At 49.9% G+C, this 15380-nt stretch overlaps 1 long non-coding RNA gene across 2 annotated transcripts in view; it reads right to left on the bottom strand.

Annotated features, from left to right (window-relative positions):
* Positions 1–2565: 2565 nt before the first annotated feature.
* LOC127060080 (uncharacterized) overlaps positions 2566–15380 on the bottom strand; it is a 38684-nt gene continuing 25869 nt past the window's right edge. The window contains exons 2-3 of one of the 2 annotated variants that reach the window (XR_007778659.1): positions 11606–11801; positions 2566–2736 (exon numbers count right to left, since the gene is read on the bottom strand). This is a non-coding gene — a long non-coding RNA (uncharacterized LOC127060080). The remainder of the gene's footprint in view (positions 2737–11605; positions 11802–15380) is intronic. The other variant, XR_007778658.1, reaches the window with a different exon arrangement.

The raw sequence follows: 15380 nt of genomic DNA, 5'->3' as shown, positions 1-15380 counted from the left end.
TGGATGCTGCTTCTGGCTGGGTTCATTGCCAGAGACTTTCTCCAGGTACTAGTGGGGTTTGGGAGGACCAGCAGGAGCTGGGCTGAGATGGAGCAGCCCTTGATGTACATAATTCCGTCTTGGTCAGTGTTTATCCAGCTTGCTTATAGCTGAAACCAATGAGATGTTCTGGCTTTTCAGGCTTGGAAAACATGAAAATAAGGACATATATACAGGACTGCACAGTCATTCCATTTTTTTTGAAGCATTTGAATGATTTGAGGGGAGCTTGGGGGTTTAAAAGCTGATTCTCCATCTGTGTCATTTAGCCTGGTCATCCCCAAATCAAAAGATGACAACTGCAATCACATAACCGAGCCTGGGGCACCTGCAAGGTGGGGAACGATGGCCTGTAAAGGTGGAGGTGCTGCCGTGGTTGGAAGCTGGGAATGTGAAATAGCTGGGTGATGACCAGGCTGGCAGCAGTGGAGCAGGCAGAGCAGGGAGATGCAGCTCCTGGGCAGCTGCATCGGGAGGAGCAGGACCTGCAGCGCCAGGAAGGGAGCAGCCGTGTGCTGCACCCACGCTTGGTGCTTTAACGGGATTTTCCAGAAGACTTTTTGCCCCAGAAACGGAAAGGGAAGCTCGCCTGCCGCTTCCGAAGGCTGGGGTGAACGTGTGCAGGCGACGTGACACCTGCTCAAGGTGCACTTCCCGAGAGCCCGGCTGCTCGCAGGGAGGGAGCGGAGCCGCAGGCACGGCGCGCACCGAGCAGCTGATCGCTGCGGGGAGGAGGCACACGGAGGCGGCTGGGAGAAACGGAGAGGGCTGACCTAAATAGATGCTCAGCTAATTTATTCATTTCTCTGCTTTATTATTTAACACAACTTCGAAACAGCTCAGGACTTCTGGTTCCTCTCAGCTCTGCTGCTGACGTTGGGGACGGGGTTATTTTTTACCTGATTTTGGTGTCTTGCTCAGCACCCCTCTCTCCCGGCAGGCAGGCCAGGCACACTATGGGAAAGCTCCAAAACAACCACTTTCTATCCCGGAGCACAGAAAGGACTTATTTTAAGTTATTTTGAGCTTTTGATTCACCTCCTGCTTAAGAAGCTGTTCAAATTTTGGCCTGCTTTGCACATTGCTAATAGGGAGATTTATCTCCAATTTAGCTGGCCGAGGAGGGGATTGGTGGGTTCATACAGCACAAGGCAGCCTTCAGCCTCCACTGACATCTTCCTCCAGGCAGGGTGCCAAAGGCAGCCCCAGGCTCTGCAGCACAGGGGTTTTCAAGAATAATCCTGGAGCCTGTCTCACTTCCAGCCAGCCTCCTCTCTCCTCAAATCCTAGCAATCCCCTGAAACACTGTCCAGGAGGAATTTATTACTAGAAGGACACGGAGCCCCAGCTGCTGGGAGAGCTGTTCAGGTTGCAGTTCACCCCATGGGCTGCACGTGTCCTCTGCCAGCCCACATCACGTTTTAGCACTGCTGAGCTTGAACAGCCACAAGCTGAGGGAAAAAAAAATTGATACCTGTGCAGGTTGTCTGAACCCCTGCACCATTTCTGCGCAGGCACGAGGGACACGGGCAGAGCTGCTCCACATGAAGCTTCCCGGGATTCAAATCATGCAGCACCCAATTTGTGCCAAGCAGGGCCCTTTAATTTTTCATTACACTTTGTCACTTGATGTATGAATTTAGGCCAGTGTTGTATACAGTTACCCAGCCCCTCTGTTGTGATTTTTAAACTGGATTATTCATCGACCTGCTTGATTCCTTGCAGATTTCTAAGCAGTAAAATGAGCCCTGATGTTGTTTAGCTCTGCAGCAGGGGCATCTCAGCTCACCCGCCTTCACACTGCTGGAGGGTTTGGTGATGCTGCTGGGAGTGGGATAGTGCAAAATAGCAGAAATGAAGCAGTTAAGGTGGCTGCAAGTTAAAGTCTTCCAAAGCAGCAGGCACCGAAGGGGAACAGTTGGCTGTGGGGCTGGGTAAGTAGGTGCTGCTTCCCTGGCACAGTCAGCTCCTTCTCTGCCTTCACTGGTTAAACTGGGGCAGTGTGAATTCTGGGCAGGGTCCTGTGCTGGCAACCCACAGGGTGTGCAGCCTGGCCCATGTCAGGCTTTGATCTGAAGGGTTTTGTGGCAGTTGTTTTTAATATACAGTGAGACTTTGGTCTGAGAGCCTTTCAAGGCCAAAAAGAATGGAAAGGACAGAGGCAGCCCAAGTGATTTGAAGTTTCTCTTTCCCTCCCAATACTCTGGACTGGATTTTGGTGGATGATGCCCCAGATTGCCTAATGAAGGCATAAGGGCCCTACATCCCACACACTCTGGGGCTTGGAGTTTTGTTCCCTGGCACCTTAATTGCACAGGGCTGATTGGGATGGAGTTAAGGGTAGCTGAGTGTCACACTGAGATTTAGGATCCTTCATGTGGGCACAACTTCTGCCCTGCAAGAGGAGGGAAAATCCCTTAATGAACCAGTGGGCAGCAGGCTTGAGGTGAGGGCTCCAGTGTGGCTGCCAGCTCATCTTTATCTGCAGGGGGAGGATTATTGGGAAGCCATGTTGACAAATGCTGTGGCTGAAAAGGAAAATTAACTTCCTTGCAGAGATGGTTTGTTTGTGCAAAGTGGAGAGAGAATAAAGAAGCTGCCAAAAAAGCTGACATTAAACCCACTGCTTACCTGCAGCTCATCCCATACCATGACTGAAACCTCTCATTTGCAGCAATGTAATCCAAAATGTTCTTTCTGCAAAGCAAAAAATGTAGGTTATTGCTCAAGCAGAGCTGGCGAGGGATAAAGAGACAAGCAGGGCCTGATCCTGCCAGGTTCTGTGTGTTCTGCCCTCTAAGCAGGGTTAAAACCCTGGCTAGCAGTCTGATTTGGGGGTTTTGGAAAGAACTTGCATACAATCCCTTTCCACACCTTTAGGAAAAGGCTTGCCATGCTGCAGAGGCAGGGCTGGAGGCAGAGCTTGGGGCTCCCAGCCCTACCTTCACTTCCTGCCTCTCTAACCCAGGGACCTGGTGGCGAGAAACACAAACCAGTAATCCCCAGCACTCTTGTAGCACATCTCAAAGTGCTTCGTTGGGAGAGAATTAACCACCCTCCACAAAACTAGGGCTGCCCTTTCCCAGCCCTCCCTGCTTTCTTTTGGATGCATTACCTGCTCCAGCCACTGGGTCATCCCACCTTTCCGGGAAGCAGAGATGCTGCATACAGGCTTTGCTCAGCAGCAGTAAAATCCTCCTCTCTGCAGCACTGAGAGGATCTCGTGCTATTTCTTTTCCTGCCTTTAGATGTACAGAAATCCACTTGGCTTTGTCTGCTGATTGATTTTAGCCGTGGTTCTGTACCAGGATCTTTTCAGAAGGTCTTGCTAATTAAGAAATCCTGTCTCCATTGAAACCACTAATGCAAACACCTGTTGGTGTGCTCCCTGCACCTTTTTGGGCCCACTGCACCCACCCTGTCTCTCTTGGAAGGCTGCTTCTCATCCTGGGTGGCAGCAACAGAAAGTTCCACAAACACTGTCCTTGGATACTTAAGACATAAATTACAGAGCTGCCTTTCCACAAAATCAGTGCAGAGAAGTGACTGACACCATCCTTTTTACATAATTCAAATGAAAACCTAATTGCACCATGGCTGCAGGGGAAGGGACTGGCACTGGCAAACCGGTTTGGTGCAGAGTTCCAGTTCCCACCAAGGAACAGTGAGGTGCAGGCCACCCCAGGGGCTGTGCCTGGGACACCTGACTGCTTTAAATAGTGCTTGTGCCCAACCTGTTCTGGAAACGCTGCTCAGGGGCACTGATTTCAGCCTGATACCAGCTGCATCCCTATGACAAAATGGGCTTTATTAAGAAAATAATAGGGGTTATGGCAACACTTCCATTAGCCCTGCTGCCATCTCACCCCCTGACAGCTGAGTACCAGAATAACGGAGCTGGTCCACACAGGAGTGATGCACTGGGACACAGAACTGCCAGGGAAGGAGAAGCACTGCCCTCCCCTCTCATATCAGTCTAGTCTCACTTGTGTAAGGGATGGCCTGATTTATGATTTGGCTTGCATTAAAACACATTTCCTTCCAGAGCAGTTTTACTCAGGCTTTTCAAACACTTCATGAACCCAAATAAATCCTTAGGAAGTCTCTGCCAGGTGGACACCTTCAAATATCCTTGGCACTCAGCAAATCTGATACGTCCAGAGGGGATGGGGAGGGCAGAGTGCCTGGCTAAGATGGGAGGCAGGTGAACTTCAAATGTTTTTCACTAGAGCTCCAAAACTATAGCCTTATTTAAGTGTTTTAGCATAAGACATCAAACCACGCTGACAGGTAGTCAGGAAGAGGATGCAGGACAGACCTCAGGAGTCCTTGCTCTCTCCAGACACGTAGAAGATTTCTCTTTTCCCCCCAGGTCTGCGTCATCTTGCTGCCACCCCTTCAATTGCTGCAGAGTCCTGAAAAATTAACAGCTAAAGGTTTTTCTTGCCTGCTCTGGCCACCTGAAACAACCTTCTGTTCGGGTGGAAGCACTGAAGTGTTTCTTAAAACAGCTCTTCCTCCTGTCATTAAATATTTAAGAGAGCAGCACCAGGGGAAACCATGAGCTTTTATGGAAGCAGGATGGCACAGTGCTGGGAACCACACAGAGCCCGATTTAAATAGTAATGAGATGGCAGCACAGCTCGGTTTTATCCTCCCATTGCTCCCCCTCGCTGCGGCCCTCCCCGCAACATCCCCGGCAGCGCATCCCCGGCCCGCTGCATGCGGTGCGTGGGGTGGGCTGGCTGCGATGCGATCGTGCTCTGCCAGGGCGTCCCGGGTTGCAGATGTGCTGAATGGAATCTTAATGACCTGGAAAGCAAGTGCTTGTCAGGACCGATGGGAACACAGCGGTGCCCGGGCGCCGGCCGTGGCGGGCTGGGAGCAGAGCGCGGAGCAGCCGCGGCTGCCCAGGGTCGTCCCTACCAGCTCCTCTGCCTCCCCACCATCACTTTCCCTGCTCTGCCCTATTTTGGGGGAGCGGAGGGTGGCAGAGGCAGGGTGTCTCCTCGCTCTGCAGTTGCTGTAGCAACTGCGGTGTCTCTGGCGGCAGAGCACACGTTTCTTGCAGCCAGCCCGAGTGTGAGCTGCTGAACTGAAAGCAGATTGATTTTTTTTTCCCCTGCTAGAAAAAAGCCGCCCTCTGCCCTCCCCACCCCCTGCAGCCAGAGCCAGGAGGGCTAAAGACAGCGCCTGGGCACCTGCCCAGTGCCGACCCGCAGGGATGCTGCCGTCTGGCCGCTCCCGGGAAATCTTCTGCACATGAATCAAATCCTCAGCACCGTCTTGAAACCCTTCTCTGATCCCCCTCGGCTCCTTGGCAAGGACAAGCTGCCTTTCCCTAATCCAGGCTCCAAGGCAGGGTGGGTTGCTGCAGCCATCCAGGCTCATCCCTGGGGCAACTCAGACCTGAATTCATTTCCACATGAAACGGAGAATCTGCTTCGGTGGGGAGGGACCAGTCGTGATCAAAAACATTCTCAGAAGAGGAGGATCAGCATAAGCTTTGCAAAGTTACTTCCCTGGGTAACGATTTTTAAATAGTAGAGCCCTTATCACTGGCTGGATTCATTTGGTGCCCATTTCCTGCCCCCTGATAAGACTTTACCTCCTAAATCCCGTTACTCCCCCATTTCCATCACCTTTGCACATCACAAGCCCTGACCTGCTCTCCCTTCATTTTCTCTCTGAAACCAGAGGAACAGAATTCCTCTGTTGAGCCAGCTCTGAGAATGTGCTGGTGCCTCTTCTCTGAGCCTCTGCTCCTTGGCCATTGCACTGGTGTTTGATCCTGAGGCACATTGCTCTGGGCTCCCACCAATCTGTCAGGACCATCCTGTGGCCACTGCAGGAACCTATTCAGAGCCCATCAGCCTGGTTTGGGCTCCACTCTGAATTTGTGACATCTCTTTTTTCCTTCACCACTGACTTTATCTTTGTTTCAAATAAAGCATATCTTGCTGGCCAAGGCATCCAGCAGTTCCCATCAGCAGGCAGCTGGAGGGACAAAGCAAGCAAAGCGTGGTGCTAAGGGTTCCATGTTGCTCACCACCCATGGCCCTGCTTGCATCTCCTTTGGGTTCATTGCAGAGTTCATCTGTGCCTTGCACAGATGCAGAGACCTGCCCTGATTTTCCAGAATGCCATAAGCTCTGATCCAGCCTTTCTACCACCTGTCTTTGGGATGGCTGCCAGGGAGGGCAGGAATTGCAAGGAGAGCTGCTCTTCATGAGAGAGAGAGGCAAAAGGGGATTGATTTAAGTTTCCCATGCTCAGAATCCACCCTCTAAGCATTTCCTGGTGGGAACCAAATCTTCCTTCTGCAGGTGATCACCTGCACCACAAAATAAGAGATGAGCAATGCTCAGGCAGGGGCTGTAGTAACCCAAAATAAGTTTTTTCCACTGTAATCATTACTTAAGGTGCCATTTCTTAGCCAGTGTTTTTGGGGCTGCAGCTGGAGCTTTATGTTCCCTGGGAAGTTTTCTTGAAGAACAGGTTGGCCAGTTGGGGAATGTTTCACTGCTATTTTCAGCCTGGGACATTTCCCTTTTCCTTTTTTTTTTTTTTTCAAAGTACAACAAAAAACCTGTCAACAAGTCACAAAAGAGTGATCTCAGTCTAAAATACGAGTCCTGGCACGGGAGGGCATTTGACTCAGAAGCCACTTCCCATCTTTGGAGACTTGAAGTATGTTCCACTTCGTCATCCTGAAGGTCTTTGGGCACTTATAAAAACAGAGTTTATTTATCCACAGTCAGAACAGCCTATCTATTATCTTGAAGGCTCAATTCAGAAAGTTTCTTCAGAAATTTATTGGTTTCATTCCTACCAGTCTGAACAGAAGTTTTCCACAAAGTCTGTCAAAATACAAATGTCTCAATTCCAATTTCCCTCGGTCTTTAGCAGGACATCACATTAATTGTGTTAAAAAGCACTTTTATTAGCTACTGAGAAAGCAGGAGTCTGGCAGCTCTTCTTGACCACGAGCTATTCACTTTTGTGAAGTCTCCTTTAACAGTGCTTTGATCCAAAGCAGTGGTTTTCTCCACTAGCAAATTCAGCAGTGCCTGGAGCCAAAGGGACCAGCTCCAGGCAACGATTATTGGCTGCAGGTTTGAAGGGCTCCTACTGCTGCCTGGGCAAAGCCTTTCTGTTCCTCTGGAGGCTTCTCACATCCCCATTGTGAGAGCAAACCCAGTGGGGGAGGCACGTGGTCAGCCCGAGGCCAGGGAGACCCAGGAGCACAGGCAGAAATGCAGACAGGATGGGTGAGTTTCATCCCCACCTGGGACACTTGTGGGAGGGCTCAGTGAACCATCAAACAGCTCCTAGGAGCTTTGCTTTAGTCTAATTGTGCATAAGGCTGCAGCCAAAACAGCCCAGCCTGGTGACAATGTGGCCTCTACTTTGCAAGGGGAAGGTGGCAATAAAAAAACCAGCAATTCCCAGTCCTCCATGGGGCAAGGAAACTGTATTCCCCATCTGATCTCCATGGGATGCTCTGGGATTGCTCCTGCAAACAATCAGTCATTCTGGAGCTGTGTGAGCAGCCAGAACCCCAAATTTCCAACCTGCTGCCTTGCACCAGCCCTCCTGACTGCCTTGAGCCAACGCCAGAGTGTGAGGAGTAGGATGGGCCTTCAGCACAGGAGCCAGCTGCAGCATCCATGCAATTCCTGGGCTATAAGCACCATGGTGAGATACAGCTGTTCACTAGCATTAAAGGGAAAACTCAGCTCTGTTGCATATTTGCTATTGACTGTCCCCTTCTGAACAAGGTGACAGACATTAAATGGCATCAAATAAGGATGGACTTTACCTCACAGCATTTTTCTGAGCACCTCCAATGCCACTCCAAACGGAGTTCCTGCTTACACTTCAGCTCTGAAAATACTTCAAGGAGTTCCAACACACACACACATTCAACCCCTGTGTGGAAGAAGGCAGTGCTCTGATAACTGAGACATTAATGCTGAAAGACTGAGCAGGATTCCCTTGGCTGTCACAGCTTGGCTGCTGGGAGCTTATGAAAAGAAAATAAATAAATTTGGACTTGGTTGAAATAGCCAACAGATTGAAACCTGGAGATTCCTGGAAGCAGCTGTGCTGGAAAAGAGCACGTGGAAAGGGTTGGAGGATCCCTCCCATGGTTGTGTAAATACCTCAGCACTGACATTGCAAGTTGCAAATGTTATCATGGCTGGCAGAATTGCACCTATCTGACTGCACCAGCACCTCCATAAACACTCTCACACTGTCATCTCCCAGCCAGGCATGTGCAGATGCCCCCTGCAGCAGGATGGCCAGGACAGACACAGGTGAGAGCCCAAGATCTGTTGGGAGCAGAGAAGTCTCTGCAGAAATAGTTTGCTGAATGCTCAGGTATCTGTGGAGGGATCCATTGGTCAACAGAAAGCCAGAGAGGGGAGATTTCAGACAGGAGGAAAAGCTGTGCCACCCAAAAAGTTCAGCCCAGCTCTTGTCACAACCCTCTGGGATCCACCAGGTTGGATGCTCTTAGGTTTGAGGATATGTATTTAATATACAAATCTTACAGCTCCTGCCCCAGCAGAGAGGCTGAAGACATTTTGATCAGAAAAATCCCATTTCAGCCTCTCTTGCTGTCCCTGGAGGGTCTGGAACCCTCTTATCTACAAGAGTGCAAAGGATCCAATGTAGAGGGTGATCTTGTCCCCCAGTGAGTTGCAGCTGTTTCAGTTGCTGAAGATTGGAGGTGGGCCTGATCTAAACAGGCCACACCTGTAATCAATAAGAACTAGTGCTATATAAGAGTAAGGAAAGAGGAGTGAGGAGAGTCAGATTACTACAAGGACCTGGAACAGTCAGTGTGTAGAGGAGCTGCCTGTGAGGAACATCAAGAAGGTAAGAAACTCTGATAATATGAAATCCTCATACTATGATGATGCTAGAACCTTTGCTATCTAAGACAACAATCCAGCATCAGGAAGGGCCTTCATTCAGCACCGACCTTTAATCTTTCCTTTTGTTTTAGTACTCCACCCAAAATTTTTGGCCACAGATGTGGCAGTTAGAGGGGCTGAGCAAGGTCTGGGCACAGCTTCTGCATGGGACATAGCTCCTGCACCAGAGACCAAGTACCAGGTCAAACATGTGCTGCAGGGACCTCATTGCCTATAATTTAGCCCAGCTTTTCTTTCAAGTACTGGCCCAATCATGATTTCTAGAGGCTGGAAATTATGGTGCCAGAAAAAAGGAAGCAATTCATTGAGTGTCTGATGTTCTGACACGTGCTGGTTTTACACCTGTGTGATCCAATGGCCTCATCAGAACCAGCCCTGACTTCTCCTGGCTTGGTGAAGAGGAGAATCTGGCATTTCTATTATTTCTATTATTTAGCCCCTGGACACAGCCCCATCCAGCCTGACAAACAGCCCTGTCACATGCCCTTTGCACAGCAGGGGAGAGCCTCAATTACATGGTGGTGGCCACGCATGGGCCACCAGCTCTGCTGTTTACAGGAAGCACCAGCACAGAGCATGGAATTAGAAAGACCACAAGGAAGTGAGGGATTATTTACTGGAGATTAAAGGACATGGAAAAACCACAGGACAAATCAGTGGGGCCTAAGCAATGGTAGCTGCTATTTCAGTCTTCCAGCTGCTGGCATTCATACTGGTCATGCTGTGATGGGAGAACTGGGGAGGAATTAAGGACAGGAGGCTGCTCTGCTTTTGGACCAGCAAAACACACCAAAGAATAGACCTCAAACCTGCTGAAAAGATAGGAGAGATTTCTTTCCTCAACCATTTCTGTGTGTCCTTCTCCCTCCCCATATGTGATTCCTACTTGTGGACTGCACCTCCAGGCCAAACAGCTCAGGCCAGACCTGGCTGTCAGCAAACTGGGATGTGCCCATGGGTTAAGCCCAGATGAGTCAAGATAAAATATCTCCTCAAACTGGAAAGTCCAACTCCCCATGGGTTCATCTAATTTTTAGTGAGGTCTGATTTTCAGCTATGTCTAGCCACCAGGATTTCAATGTTGCTAATGAACTCTGACATTTGGACTAAAGTGGACCCAGTCCTGTGTCATTGTGTGCCCACCTCTTCCTGCAGCTGTAGGTACAAAACTGCTGTCCCTGGGGCTCTCCAAGATGGCCACATACTCAACCACATTTTCCCTGAAAATCCTGCAAGATTTTCCCAATGCTTGGCTATACTTCCTAAAGTAGGAAGCATTTTGCTCCTGGCAGGTAAAGCTATTTGCAGTGCTGCTGTCCTTGTCCCACAGCCATGCTGGCAATATTGCCATCACTGGTCTCCTGTCACCAGTTTTGGGATAGCATCCAAACTCTTCCACCAAGCCCCCTCTCAGGGAGTCAGGTGAATCTTTGGCTGCCTCCCTTCCAAAGACTCAGATGTCACTTATCATCTCCCCCACAGCTTCTCCTGTACCTCAATGCCACACAACAACAGGCCACCACTAGGTGCCAAGGGACAATATCTCCCATCCATCCCCACACTGATGCAGACTGAGCTTCCACCACCACCAAAGCAGCATCTCCAGCAGCCCTGGGCCCCCTGTGCTCAGTGTGGGGCAGAGATTCAGCTCTGACTCAGTGGGAAGGTGGCCACTACTCCCTGCACTCTCCATGGTGGAAATTACAGAGCTACAGCAAAGGCAGCAGGGAGGGAGGGAGGGAGGCTCCCCTTGGTGAGGAGGAGCTCACAAAAGGCTCCCACTGACATTTCCCTTTCCCTGCATCCATGTGGCTGAGGGAACACAAATGGCATTGCCCTCATGTTTGACCAGAGCAGTGCTTGGCTGCTGGTGCCGTGCCACAGACTCCACCTCAAAAGCTATGAGAAGCTCAGTAGATTTTTCTTACAACAAATAGAGAGAAATGAAAAAGTGAATGAGCTTATTTTACAACCTCAGAGAAATACCCAGCCATTGTTAGCTTGACACAGGCTGCAAAAAGTGATGGCTAAGAAAATAAAACCTTATTCTTTCCTGTATGTGTTGGCTGAAAAATAAAACCCTTCCACGGGCCAGCAGCAGTGCTTCATCAGGTCCATGGCTGATCCACAACTCAATGACTTCCAGAGCAGGACCTAACCTGCTGCACATAACAAAAGGAAATTGAAGAACTGGGTTTACACAATTTTTGAAGGGTCTTGAGGCACATTGTGCACCGAGTCTGCCCTACCCCACACAGGTGCCCTCAGCACCATGCCCCATCCTGGGCTGGCAGCAGTTGGAGGGAAGGCATTGACATCTCTCAGTGAACATTAGCATAGAAACCCTCCAGAATATTTCCTTCTCCCTGTTCTCTGCACATAGAAACCCTTGCCACAAGGTCAAACAGTGCCCAGTCCCAGGGGAGGCTCAGGCACCTGCAATGAGTATTCAGAGCCTCCGGGACACTGAGGGTGACAACCTCTGCCTCAGAGAGCCAGCACTGCCAATAAATTGGTTCAGTGGCACTTTCTCCCCCCAGAAATGAGGACTAAGAGCCAGGGCACGCAGAGAAAATAGCCATGCCACAGATGCTCAATTAATTAACTCAAATAATTTTTACCAGGGCCTCCTGGGTCATTCATTGTAGCTGTCTGTGCTGGGAGAGCCGGGCGCCGTTGCCTGCTGCAGCCGTGTGTGAAGCAGTAACGTGGCTCTGGAGATGGATTCCTCTCCACTCACCCTTATTATTGAAGTGGTAAAATCAACCTTGGGAGCTCAGAGTCCGGGAGCAGGGATTCACAGTTTGGAGTCTGTGGCTGTCTTGAGCAGTGCAGTGACATATGAAGGGAAAGAAAAAAAAAAATTCCATTAATAATTCCAATTCCCTCCTCAATAATTTCACCCAAACAAACTTCCCACCCAAACCAGAGCTTTTTAAAAGACCGGTTTAGAAGGCAGGAAGTGCTAGTAAATACACTCCTTTTCTGTCACAGCTGTAATTCCACTTTCAAACACATCTGACTTCAGAGACTGGCTTGGATTTTTGTGGCTTGTGTTATTTTTCCTCCGAAATGGAGGAAAAATGGCTGCAAGTAGGAGTTAAACCAGAACCCAGTGATGCCAAGGCACTGCTCTCCTCCATCCTTCTAGCCTGTGTTCCAGGGTTCTCAGAGCAGCAGGGCAGAGGTGGATGGGGTTGTGCTGGGGACTGTTTCCTCCACAGCCTTGCACGCATCACTGGCTGTGCCACGTTAGGGAGCAGACGGTGACTTTCTCTTGAGGTCTATAAACCAGGAGAGCAGCTCCCTCGCTGGCCCCAGCAGAGAGCAGAAGAGGTCCCAGGCAATGCCATCAGCTGTGGCTCAAGCCCACGGCCTGCTGGAGAAGCGATGCCCCGGGGAGAGGGTGGGATTTCATCCCGTGCAGCTGCACACCCGCCCGTGCTGGGCTGTGCCCTGCCCAGCAAAACCACCAGCAGCCTCTTCAGGGCATGAATGACCCAACAAATTACAGGGAGGGACAAAACCGGCATTTTGCTTTAACTTGTGATTTAAATTTAAATTTTTAATTTATTTTTTTTTCCCTTGTGGACCTATGAAATGGCCAAAGTTTTTCAGGTGTGTTCCACAACCCAGCCAGAGCCTCTTCCCGTGCTGGTCCATCCCTCACCAGCCGGGTGCCTGCAGAGTGGGGAGGAGAGGGCCGGTGCAGGGGATGCTTCCCGAGCCGGGATTTCATGGATTCCCCTGCCCCGAGCAGCGGCTGCCGCGGGAGCCTCTTTATGTGGAGGCACAGGCAGGGGACTGGCTTGGTGACAGCAAGTCTGCTCAGTCACAGCTCAAATGGCTTAATAGAAACTGGATCCAACTGGTCCAGCCTTGTGGGTTTTGATTTAAACTGCAGTTATAAGGTGTGATTAGAGGCGGGGGACGCTGTGCCAAGAGCTAAGATGTGAAGCAAAATACATATATTAAGAAAAAAAGTCCTTCATTCTTCCCCAAAATCTATAAGTGTTTTTCCATCATTAACCCTTTTTCTACCGCTGCCAGATACCCAAGGAAATCCTGGGCTCTCCGAGGACACCTTTGGCTCTGCTGCTCCAATCTATAGAGGTCTGTTAGCACTGCAGAGTTTGACCCCTGAAGTTCTGACATTGATGGGTTTGCCATTAATAATAACCACAGCAGGGACCAACTGAGTCTTTCCTGCCACTGTGCCTGAGAGCCAAGGAAGTCTGTGCCTTCCTTGCACCAGACTGGGCTGGAGCAGGGGCTGTGTTTGGCTGCCTTCTTTTTGGGTAAGTCCTATACTGTGTAGAAGGGGGCAGTGCTTTTCTAGACAGTCCTTTAACTGTCTGGAAACTGTTAAATCAGGTCTTTTTTTCCTGTTTCCAACTAGTTGCCCAAAACCTCAATAGTTAATTTGGCAGCTGGAGACCTCTGGAGATGTTAATACAGTTCAAGCCTTCAGCCCGTGTGGATGAAATTGTAATTCTGTAAAATTGCTGGTTCTTTATCTTCGTGTGGCATCATCACACAGTTAATTTCAAGCTTTCCAGTAAGCTGTAATCTATCTTTTAACCTAAGAGCTCTTTTGCATGACACTGAAATAGGTCCCAGTCTATATACATCTACTGCCAATACAAATGTATGGTTCAGCAACAGTAAAGAGGATATAAAAGACTCCCACGTTACAAATGTAGGAGGCAGAGGATATTTTAGCATGGCAGTGGTTACACTTTTGGCAGCTTTGCTATAAGAAACTTTGTTTTCAGAGCCTTAAAATATTCCCTGTGCAGTGCAGACTGACATAATTGCTTTCAGCAGAGCTGTCTCAGGGGCCAGGGCTGGTGAATGGAGCTCAAGGATGGGGGAACGCAAAGAAGATGGAATTAATATCAAACTATGTTTAAACAGGGTATTTCCTTGCAAAATGCAAATATTTACAAATGCCATCAGATCCTGATGGGATTATTTCTATGAATACAGATGGGCACTCAGGAGGTACCAGCAGGCAGCGTGCCCAGCCATGGGGCTGCTTCAGGAGCTGGGGGCAAGGCAAAGAAGCTGAGTGGGCAGGCCAGAAGCCAAAAATGTGAGGGCAAAGAGATGTAAGACAACAACCTTATGTAGGAAAAGTGTCTGGAGACTTCCACTGTCTTCCATCAGCTGGAGATCTCAAGTTCACTGCCAAGATGCCACTGCTGGGTGCAGGTCTGGACCTGAGATGTTACTGCCTCAAAGCAGAGGGAGCCAATCCTCAGCTGGCAGGTGGATGTTGGTTCCACGTGTCTCCCAAGTCATCCTGGAATATTATGATCCACTAAAGCCCTGCGTTACCTGTGGAGAAAAAACGTCCTCTGCCTACTCAGGATTGTTTGGCAGTGCCAAGTGCCTCCTGCATACTGACACCAGCAATATGGGCAGGTGAGATTATTTTCCTGGGGAAAAGGCCTGGAAAGTGGTTCAGGGGCCTGAGGCCCAAAATGGCTGGCTGCCTACTGCCATTCCTGATATCGCAGATGCCTCCCAGACCCATGCATCCCTCTCTGCCCATTCAGGATAGTTTGGCAGAGTTAAAAGTGCCTCCTGTATACTGACACCAGAAATCTGGGCAGGTGAGATTTGTTTCCCACGGAAAAGGCCTGGACAGTTGTTCAGGGGCCTGAGGCCCAAAATGGCTGGCTGCCTACTGGCATTCCTGATATCGCAGATGCCTCGGAGACCCATAAATCCCCCCCTGCCCACTCAGGATGATTTAAGAGTGCCAAGTGCCTCCTGCATACCGACACCAGCAATCTGAGCAGGTGAGATTTCTTTCATGGGGAAATGGCCTGGAATATTGTTCAGGGGCCTGAGGCCCAAAATGGCTTGATGCCTACTGTCACTCCTGATATCGCAGATGCCTCACAGACACAGGCTGTCACCTCTGCCTACTCAGGATTGTTTGGCAGTGCCAAGTGCCTCCTTCATACTGACACCAGAAATATGGGCAGGTGAGATTTGTTTCATGGGGAAATGGCCTGGACAGTTGTTCAGGGGCCTGAGGCCCAAAATGGCTGGCTGCCTACTGGCATGCCTGATATCGCAGATGCCTCGCAGACACAGGCCGTCCCCTCTGCCTACTCAGGATTGTTTGGCAGTGCCAAGTGCCTCCTGCATACTGACACTAGGCATCTGGGCAGGTGAGATTTGTTTCCCACGGAAAGGGCCTAGATAGTTGTTCAAGTTCCTAAGGTCCAAAATGGCTGGCTGCCTACTGGCATTCTTGATATTGCAGATGCGTCCCAGACACAGGTCGACCACTCTGCCCATTCCGTCTTGTTTGATGGGGCCAAGTGCCTCCTTCATACTGACACCAGGAATATGGGCAGGTGAGATTTGTTTCCTGGGGAA

Source organism: Serinus canaria, chromosome 12 (assembly GCF_022539315.1).
Source record: "Serinus canaria isolate serCan28SL12 chromosome 12, serCan2020, whole genome shotgun sequence".
Taxonomy (NCBI): domain Eukaryota; kingdom Metazoa; phylum Chordata; class Aves; order Passeriformes; family Fringillidae; genus Serinus; species Serinus canaria.
Note: the sequence above shows the minus strand (reverse complement) of the source record. Positions and strands in the feature narration are given on the sequence as shown.